Below are 11,431 nucleotides of genomic sequence, written 5' to 3'. Positions count from 1 at the left end.
CTATGTCTTGGGCTACTCAAATATTTTACGTTTTTGATACTAAATTAACATCTGAAGTATAATTTTTTATTGTTTTTATATTTTTCAATATATTTATTTTGTTTGTACAAAACAAAAAAATAATTTTTAACGATACAATAGTCTTTGTTAGGCTTAACATCGACGAAAATTCAACGCGAAGCGACACGCAACGGATAAAAATTTCAACATCGGATACGTTAAACTATTTTTTCGTACATAAATCGGTTATCCGAAATATCAGTTATACGAACAACCCGAGTTTCCAATTGATTCGGAAAATCGACGCTCTACTGTAATTGCGCTCCGGTCGGATTTTTTTCTCCTTGCGAAGACATTTCTTATGCTATAAGTAGGGTGGGTATTGGGACAATGACTTTGAATATTACGTGACCAATCGCTCGATTTGCCGCCCCCCTGGACGTGCCGCCCGCGTGCAGTGCACGCCTTGCACGCCCACTTACGGCGGGCCTGGTCGCCACGTTTTAGAGGATGACCACGTGAAATCCGATTATAAAATCATACAATTTGATTGCTGTCAGATTTTATGTTAAAATACAGAAAGCTCTCTAACGAGTAAGACATAAATTTTAATAGATTTTATATGCTAGTTTAAATTTAAAACGGATTAGGTATTTATATTTCATCTGCTATAGATCATTGAATCGTTTTAAAATGTTATAAAAGTTAAAGTCAATATCATATTTGTTAACAATATCGTCTATTTGTAGCCTATTAACACGTCTACGATCCTGAATGAATTCTGTAAAGAAATAAATACTTCTATCTGTTACGGTGATGGCGCTACGAACGCTTTTCAAGAGCCGGCAGTCTGACTCTTAGTCGTTGGAAACAACTACCAATGCTAAGATGTTTTGTCCACGGGGTCATTGTTGAATCAGTGTAGAACTTGAATACTTAAAACAGCGCAAAACCATGCAAAGATTAGAATAAACACAAATTAATTTAGAATTTATAAATGAAAGGAAGTAATTGCAATGTGCGAAAATCTATAATAACTTTATTCTAAAGGATTAACGTAAAAAATTCTTTATTCTATATTGTGTCATACGCTATTTTTACTGTGATTTAAATTGTTGCTATAATTTTTTCTTCGTTTGAAATTATACATATGTAATATTGAAAATAACCCCATTCAACAACGCGTCTCTTATTTCATAAATATATTTAATATAATCATAAAGCCTTTGAAAGGATATTTTTCTTGTGATGTACGAATCGCAGACCTCAGGCACATTTTGGTTTGTTTTCTTCCACGCTTCTCAAACTCAGAAGATTCGAATATATCGAATATAAACAATTAGCCATCTGTAAATAGACATAACATTTATTTTTCACATGTTTTATTCAAGTTTTGCTTAGTTAAGTGAAATTGATATTTTATTTTGACATCAGTTAAAGATTTAATTAATGTGTTGCACGTATTAGCGTTGCACGGAATAGAATTAATACACAGGCCTAAAACATTGACAGCCCTTCAATGAGAGTCTCACCACTGCCGTTCTCTGACAATCGTTTCATTTACAAAACGACAGCCTTAAAAATAAATATATATATATATAAATTAACAGAAATATTTAAATTAGTAATAAATAATTTAATTATTCAAATATTTCTAGAAGCAACGTATATAGGTCTACTGTATTAATTTACCTAGGTAAATAATTTTAGAAAATTCAAAGTTGTAATTAAATCCTTAATTTATATAATAAGTCAGATTGATTTCAGCAGTTTTTCTGTATATATATTCTATTTATATTCTATGTTGTATATGTTATCGATCTAATACTGTAGGATGGTAAGCATTCATGATATATTATTGACTTTCGAAGTCCAAGAAATAGTCGAAATTTTGTACTTTTCTTTCTATTGTTTCCAAGTGCTTTAATTTTAAAGTAATTTTCCAGTTAATTATACCACTATATGTCTTATTTTAATAGCACTATATAACAAGATCTACAAATTTCGAAACTAATATTGTTAAATTGATTTAATCTTTTGTAAAATTTTTTATGAATTTTATTTTTGTATAAATTGGTTGCACTCAGCAAAACATTTGTTGTTAAATTACAAATAAATAAAAAATATAAACAAGGAAAAACAATTATTCATATAAAAACTAATTAACGTAAAAGATATAAAAATCTACGTATGCAAAATTTTTTATGTAAATAATGTACAGTATAGTTCAGTATTCGACTTTTGCGTTGCAACTTTAGCTGATGATCTTCAATCAAGCGTTTAAACGATATTCACGTTACTTTTCGTTCACTTATAATACTTTATATTTATTTAGAAATAATGTAGTCCTAAACTAAAAAAATTTCGAAAAGAAATTACATTAGTCCTCCTTATTAAAATCTAATTTATAATAATGTTTTTGTTAAAAACGCGAGATTAATCGAATATTAGAAAAATATGATCACGAAATGGGTTTCCATAGTAAAAAGGAAATAAATTCAGTAGCGCGAATGGTAGCAGGGATTATAGTGACCAGAGCAAAATTGGGCACTTTTTTCCTAACTATTCTAATTATAACTGAACAACAGAATGAACGTTAATAATTAACGATTTCTAAATTAATAAAATAATTATTATAATAATGTTACATTTAAATGTTTGTACCTTGATTGGAAATTTCTTAGTTATAGAGAAATAGTCTTCCAAAGACACAAGCAACGAAGCTTTCCCGAATCTCTTCATAAAATTCAAAATCTGTAAATAGATGCATTTTAGTCATTATTGACATGGATTATGCAAAAATTAATTAATTTATGATTTAACAGAACTAAATATTCCTTATTTGATGATAATTCGAATTCTTATTTTCAGCTTTTGTTCTAATGTCAAATTACAATCAGCAAATCTTCTTATATCTTGGAAATTGTTCTGCATCTAAAAATGAAATAATTAATGAAAATTCCAGCATAATGTAATGATTTTATACTTACAGCAGCAGTAAATCGGGACAATAAATAAGCAACAACGAGGCAAGACGAACATAAAATACAGGTAGTAAATAAAAAAACAGCTGTTATTACAGGATTCATTTCCATGAATAATAAACTGTATATTGATAAACATGTATTTAGCAATAAAAAAAAAATAATCAAGAATATACGATAAGCCGTGAGCGTTGTTGAAATCATTAAGGTAAGTCCAAAGTTGATCATGAGAAATTATTATTGATTCTATTTCATAAGATAATTGTCTATTATTTCTTTGTAGTAATAAATGTTGTTTTGATAAATTAATAAATTCAGTCATTACAATGTAAATGGTTATTGCAATAATTATAAAATTGTGATACAATCCTCCCATTAAATAAATTACAAAAATTTCAAATAATGTGGGGCAATAGGTAACTTCATAAGAAGAACAATATCCTTTTTCGAATGCAGAAGATAATATGAAAATATAAACAGGTTGAATTAATATAATTGAAAAGGAATACAAAACAATCTCAAAAATGCAACAAATATTTATTATGCGATCAAAATGCTGTTTCTCGAAATTAGAAAAATTTCTTAATTTAATTATTGGATTAAGTTTATTTCTTCTCCCAGAACTGTTTATCGTCACATACATAAATATAAAAATAACGAAAGATAAGTTTGTAATAATAATTTCGTCTCCGAATACCTTGAATGTACCAAGGCAAGGAACAATTTCATTGAGAATCGGGATGAGAGAAATAATCATTACAGAGAGAAAGACCCAGGAAATATATTCCACTAATCCGCAATAAAAAGTTTTAAAATGCTTATTCGCAAAAGTGGGCCTACTTCGATAGTGACAGTTGCATTCAAAGAAAGGATCCACACCAAACACTAAAGTCATCGATAGACACGGTTGAAGTAAACATCTCAAGCACACTACAGTTAATTCTTCCATTTTTGTTTTTGTTTTTTTTTTTTTGCTTTTCTTTTCTTTACAGTTTTGCTGTCGGGATTAAACAAAAATTAGTTATTTTTGTAAATTAGATGGCTGAGAAATCTTTCGCCAAATTTCATTCAAAGAATCTTCGGCCTTGTGTTTAGGACAAATGTTTTGCAAAAGAAATGCGATTCTATAATCCTATTATTAGATATGTGTACTTTCTGTGACAAAGCTCACTGTGACCACGTATAAACATATTGAATTTATAGATATACACATATAACTTCCAAATTAGATCTACAAGATAACATCAATAGCAAACAATAATGCTAATTCGTATTGTGGCAATATATTTTGATAAATCTGACTGTAATTGGAAAAATATCATTAAAAGTAAAATTACATCCAAGTTTGAATACAAACTGATTGATATTCTGGAAAATTAAAATATTTATGGCGTCTATAAAATACGAAATTGTCATATTTATTATGACAGTTGTAATACATATCAAGATATATGTTCCTTTATATCTTGCTCTTATTTGAGTTGATATTTATTAAGAATCGATAAGTGTAGTTTCTGTTTCAGAAAATCACACGGGGTTTCGAATAAAAATTCGCAATTAATTTGTTACAATATTTACTGTGTTAATTTAATTATTACGAGAAGTTTAATTAAATTGATACGTTTTATTTTCGTCATGTATGATTTTTTATTGTGACATAGTCACAATGCCGGGCTGCAACGTTTCGTCACAATGTTCTTAATTCTTTTACGCTCGTATTCTGTAGTATTCTGAGTCAAACAGAATTGAGAACTCCTGTTTAAATCTAACTCGACGTCAAATTACGAGTTATCCATTTTTCGTATTCAGATAAAAATATAACTCTAGGGTAGGGAAACTCAAGAGTTAATGTTTTAAAATAATTTTGCATTCGATATTAAATAAATCATGTTTTGCGGTTTTATATACAAGAAAACACGTTTACATAAAATAGCGGAAACACATGGATATTAATTAATGCAGATGTAATTTCTTTCGAGATAAAATTTGTACTAGAATTAAGAGGAAAGCATAAGAAGATAGAAATTAAAGGAGTGATAAAATATTTTCCTTATGATGATAATTGTGTGATATTTTATGATAATACCGTAATTAATTAATATAATTTAATACAGGAAATAAAATAGACATTTAAATCCAGTTGGAGTTAGAAATTGAAAAAGATTTACAAAATACATAATCTTGTAGTGGTTGAAAAATATATAAAATTTTGTAATGTCAAAAATTATGAATTTTTATTCTAATATCCCCAATTGCATTTAAACATTTACATTTAATACACTTTTAACATGTGTATAAAAAGAAATGAAAAAGAGAAAACTTATCACGAAGATAAAAAAAAAATTATGTGATATAATTAATATTTATTTGTTAAATGATTATCCTTTAATAGCAATTAAATATGATTAAATAAAATTGAAAATAGAAACTTTGCATCGAGCCCTTGTATTAATAATCCAAATAAAATTATAAAATTGTTTCCAAAGATCGAGTTTTTGAAGAAAAATAGAATTTCAATTTTATAATTTATTACAAAGAAAATTAAATTTTAACGATAGAGGCTAGATGATTATAAAACTAATATACAACTCCTAGATAAAAATTAGAATATTCACCTAACTGAAAGTTTAGTGTACATTTTCTCATGAACAACACAGAGTACGAAAATTATTTACGACATTACATGAACAATGTGAACCGCCGGGGAAGTCGGGAACCGTCGACTCTCCCTTTTCGGCGACAGGTCGTTAAACCTACTCACGTGTCAAGATGGCTAAATTTCGAATGCGGTCCCGAAGGGTCGGGATGGTTTTTGTCAGATCGAGTGGAGGAGGTGAGAGGGGTCGTCAACGAGGCATAGGCGATATCCGAGTAAAAGGACACCATTTAACAATGAAACAACGATTTATTGGATTAGCAAAAAAAAAAAAAAATAGGTTACAAAATCTAACAAGTTCACTATTAGCCCCTAACTCGCGGAGAGAGAGCTTACATTAATTTGTTTCATACCTCTAGTTAACTTCCACGTAGGCACAGAGTTCGCCGCACAAAGTTAAAGTTTCCCGGAGACTTAATCCTTTTAGACCGTAGATGTGAGACTCCCCAGAGGAGGGGAAAAGAAGTCGCTTTTATAGATTCGGACTGGGAAAATCAGTCAGGTAATCTCCTATTGTGTGAGATAGAGTTGGTCCTGCAGGTGTGGAGGTCAAAGTTGTTCCCGGGACCCAAAAAAAAAATGACGAATTCGGACTTTAACTATAAACTTTTTGTCTTGCAGCAGAGGAATGTCATTGTTCGAGGGTTGAATGTTTATATTAACGATGAAAGTTATAAGTTGCGATCAATATTTGATTCTTTTTTCTGACAATGTTATTTTAACGAGGAGGCGACAAATTTATTTTAAATATGTCGAAAATTTAGGGGGGAAAATGAACAATTTTGGGCTTATTCTGAGGTCTGATCTCACAACAATATATATTTATTATACCCATTAATAAGAAAACTTAACTCAAACGTTTTTTTGTTACAAATGGAAATGAAATAACAAAAAAATAGAATAACAGTTTGACCACGACAAAAAATTAGAATATTAGCTAAACGTGGGTTAAATATAGGAAATACAACAAATTAATCTTAATATTTCGTGGCGTCGCCGTTTGCCATAATCACTGCTTGCAATCTATCGGGCATGGTGCGGATTGATACTTCACATTCGTTTTTATTGTTGCAAATCCAAATGTGTCGAATGCACGTCACAAGATTTTCTTTAGAAGTTGGGCAGCGTTCATTACGTTGTCGTTTCATTATTTGATATCGACAGCTAAACTTATTACTAATGATAAAGAATAAATAAGTTTTTTTAATTTTTCTTTTTTATTACAAAGCTAAAGCTCACATATAGGTTGGTCCAAGAGTGTGAAAATACCTCTATAAAAGAAAAACTGGTTGGCAAATAGAGAGGGAAAACCTATTAGGCTATGTTATTTCAAGATTGCGGCCATGATGTGCTTTTACATTAATGTGGATTTGCAGCTTTAAATTTATTGAAATGGGTATTGTTCACGGCAAGGAAATAGATTAACTCACTTTACATTATTTCTTATCGGAAAATTTGCTTCGGAGTTCAAACGTCCTTTTTGAATTTAATATTACTGTGTATAGTACGTAAATAATAATGATTTGTCAATAAATAATTGACTATAAAAAATAGAAACTATATGAAAATTAATATATATCAAGAGCAAAGAAAATGCTTAATAAATGAACCGCTCCTGTTAATAAGATACGGAAAACTTTAGGATCCGACCATCCGGCATTGAATCCGATATGGAAAATTGAGCGGTCAAGGTGGCAGCCTACCTCTCTGGGGGATCCGGAATCGAATCCGGACAGCTCGAAAAATCCCGAAGAATTTTTCGGGGGTGGTCCGTCCGGATATGTCTGGCTCCGTCCCTCATTACACAGCTGCTCTATTGTGGGCTTGGCCAGACACATAATGGGCGAAAAGAGTTATATAGGCCTATATATACATATCGGATTTAACTTCATCAGTTATCAAGTTTTTGAATGGCAGGGGNAAAATAGTCACCGATAATATAGTCATATTCATCTTCGAACGTTTATCCTCTTTCCTTTTTACGATCCAGAACAGTGAAAAAATAAACAATAGATAAAAGTGTTTTTCTTAGAAGCATTACTACCTTTTCAAAAGTTAAATGAAAGGTATGAACTTTAAATCTTCATCAGTTATCAAGTTTTTGAATGGCAGGGGGAAAATGTGACATTAAACTATGGGTCCTCAAGCTTTTTTGAATGTCGACTCTTCAAGAATTTCTCCAGCTTTTATTCATTCCCTATTGTGAACCGCCGGGAGGGTGTAGGTCTCCCGATCCGGCAACAAGGTTGTTAAACCTTTCTCACTGTCAGGATGGATTACAGTTTATCCTTTCCCCCGCGGTAACGGGATTTAATGTTTCGAGTCGAGTGGCGGAGGGAGGAGTGCCGTCGGTAAGATGACAGGCGATATACGAGTAAAAGAGGACACCAATTTAACAAGATAACAACGATTTATTAGCTACATAGATATTACAATAACTAATTTCAAGGGAAAAATCTGAGTCCCTAAACCGCAAAGGGCCGAGAGAGAGTTCACAAAAATTTGTTCCATACCTCTTTCTGATGATAATCCTTTGAGGAAAAATTTTATGTTTCTCGTTGAGGAAAATACGATTAGACGTAATATTTGAAGGATCACGTAGGATTCGTAGGACACAGTGTTCGTAGGATATAAGATTCTTAGGACAATTATTTGTATGATATAATATCCGTAGGACACAATATTCGTAGGACACAGTATTAAAGTGACGGCGGATGAACGACTCCCCCGAGAGGGGGAAGCAAGTGGCTTTTATAGTTTCGTCGTGGGAGAATGGTCATGTGACCAATTGTTGTGAGGTAAAAGATACGCGGATGAGTCAAAGTTGTTCCCGGGTCCATGCTAACTATCAACTTAGGAGTTGGAATGAGGGATTGTTTTCGAAATGGACGGATGTTTACTTTGAACGAAAGGGGAGATTGGAATTTTTCCCTTTTTTTTTTAAGTTAGGTTTTAGTTTAGAATTTAAAGTATAATTTAATTGGGGGTTTGAAAAATGCGGGATATTAATCGGGAAATTCAGTAAAAATTCCGGATTTCACACTATTCTTATTTGTTAATACAGTTAATAATAATAATAATAATAATAACTCTCCCGTTGTCACCACCTGGTCGTGGTGGGAGAGCCCAGTAATTTTACTGAACCATAGGGCAATGCAGGCTGGAGCACAAGCTCCTGGTAGGGACACCCATGCCAGTAAGGTCTATGGGGAGAAATGAAGCTAAGAGTGACCACACACCCACATTCTGTGGAGATAATCATTATGGTAGTAACCAGATCGAAGTTTGATACCGGCTCGGACGTCGCCCGGGTTAACAAGGTCCGCGTTCGTGGGTTAGGCAGAGGCTCACGTTCGAAAAATAGGCTCCAGTCTCCCTTGGTTACCAGTGGCGAAAGCAGCACTGGCCCAAGTATGGCTACTGCAATGCCCTCAACAGATGTGAGGAACCAACCTAGCCTTGGTGTTTCTGTGGCAATGCATCCACAGACCACAAAGGCTGGAAAACCACGCCAACGGATGAAATGGACATCAGAAATGAACGACAATTTCATGGTGAACTCAGGATATATTCTTCCAATTAGAAAGTTCAGACTATGTACGAAAAATTTTTTTTACCTATTCATTATTTGTTTTTATTGAAAGTTTTTCTTCAACAATGTTACGGGTACTTCTGTGGTTGTGTTAATGGATTGTTAGATAGATTCAAAAATTAAAATAAAAAAAAAAATTTTCGTACATAGTCTGAACTTTCTAATTGGAAGAAATGAACGAGTTTATCATCCGCACTTGATAATAAAATGAATGTATACGTAATGAATAAAGTTGTGTGTAATTCCATATGTTATGAGATTTTGTTATAAAAACTTTTTATATTACAGTATTATTATAAAATAACAAAAAGCTTAATTTTGAGAGTGAAAATGAGTTTTATATATATATATATATAAATCTAAATGCTAATAACGAGCAATATCTTTATTAAATCCGATCATCCTCGTGATAAGACACATGACACCCTCTATCTCTCCATCCTTTGAACTTTAACAACCAAATTTTAATAGTCCCTTACATAGAAGTTACCGTGCCAGATTTTGTTTCTTACTATGTATCCCTTTCTGAGATATTAAACGAAATAGACACCAACACACACACATTTTGGGTGACAGGTTTTTGGCTTTTTTGGGCTCAGAGGTATCAAAACAACAGAATTCCAAAAACACGAAGGATCAAATGTCACACAATTACAATATTATATTATAACAGTTTAGAATGTAACCCATGTACGTTAAAACGACCAGGAAAGCAAGAAAGTAAAAATTTGAAATTATTTCAATACTTTTCCCCGGCTGTTATAACAAAAGCCATACACGCAATTAGAAGTAAGACAATGGAGTAGGAAAAGGTTTCTAAGGAGTTTGGGTAAATAAAACTACATCGATGAGACCCGTAAATGAAAACTACAGGTAAAAGGAAGCAACAAGCACAAAAATGGGAAGGCTTTTATTTTACATTCATTTTTACTAAGTTAGGTAACATTTTCCCCAGAGATAGATTTTTGTCACATTTTCTGAAGAGCCGTAATTTGAAAATCTGATGGGTTGTAAGTTAAATTGAGCTGCGCTGAGTATCAGAAAACATATTGAAAACTGATTTTGTTAAAATTCATATAAAATTGACATGACATAAAACTGATACAAGTAAAAAAGAAAATAGGAGTACGACTTTGACCACATTTTTATGTTAATTTCTCTGAATTCTGAAATCTCTTAGGCCTATCTCCTATTTTGTTTATCGCGCAGTAAAACTCCAATTATGAAAAAATCGATTAAAATTAATGTTATGAGTTATAAAACATGAAACATCAAAATAGTCACCGATAATATAGTCATATTCATCTTCGAACGTTTATCCTCTTTCCTTTTTACGATCCAGAACAGTGAAAAAATAAACAATAGATAAAAGTGTTTTTCTTAGAAGCATTACTACCTTTTCAAAAGTTAAATGAAAGGTATGAACTTTAAATAGACTAATGTGTCGATATTTGTGTCAACGGGATTACAAGCATGAACAGTGTTAGGTGTGGATAGATACATCCGCACCTAACACTATCGGTAAGGATGTAAAAATTGATTTAGTTTATCATTCCATTTAAGTCAAACTCAGTTATCATGTTTCTTTTTTCCCGAATTTTTCAATTCAATGCTAATAAAACTTGAGTAAATATGCAGAAATTCAATACTTGACTAACTAAAATATTTAAAATGTTTTATAACCGGCGCTTAAAGTAGTGGGATGAATGAAGAATGACACAAAGTTAATTATTTCCTTGTTTACCGAATTGTTCATCGAGTTTCCTAATAGTACTTTAATATTTATCCTACGTGATTTAAACAGAAAACTTATTTTATTGTTTTGATTATTTTGGATTACACTACAAATATGTATTTATTAGGGTTTCTCAAACGGGATTCCGGGATCCCGGTTGTTTTTTTAACCCGGGAAATATCCCGGGAAATTTTTCTTATCCCGGGAAATCCCGCAAATTTCTTAAAAATTCACTTTTTTTCTTATTTTGTGTTAAGGTTGAGGAATTTTACAAATAGAAAGCATAATTAACTCATAAACTGTCAGAATACATTTGTATTTATCAATTTTAAACCTACTTATTAGTTTCTGAAGTTTTTGCTCATTATAGCATGTCACAAATGGTCAATAATCAATACATAGCTTATTTGTGTCATGACTCTCAAAATTCTTTACTTGTTGGAACCTGTAATATCTGGAATAAT

Source organism: Centruroides sculpturatus, unplaced genomic scaffold (genome assembly GCF_000671375.1).
Source record: "Centruroides sculpturatus isolate CEXI.00-Female unplaced genomic scaffold, Cexi_2.0 scaffold359, whole genome shotgun sequence".
NCBI lineage: Eukaryota > Metazoa > Arthropoda > Arachnida > Scorpiones > Buthidae > Centruroides > Centruroides sculpturatus.
Note: the sequence above shows the minus strand (reverse complement) of the source record.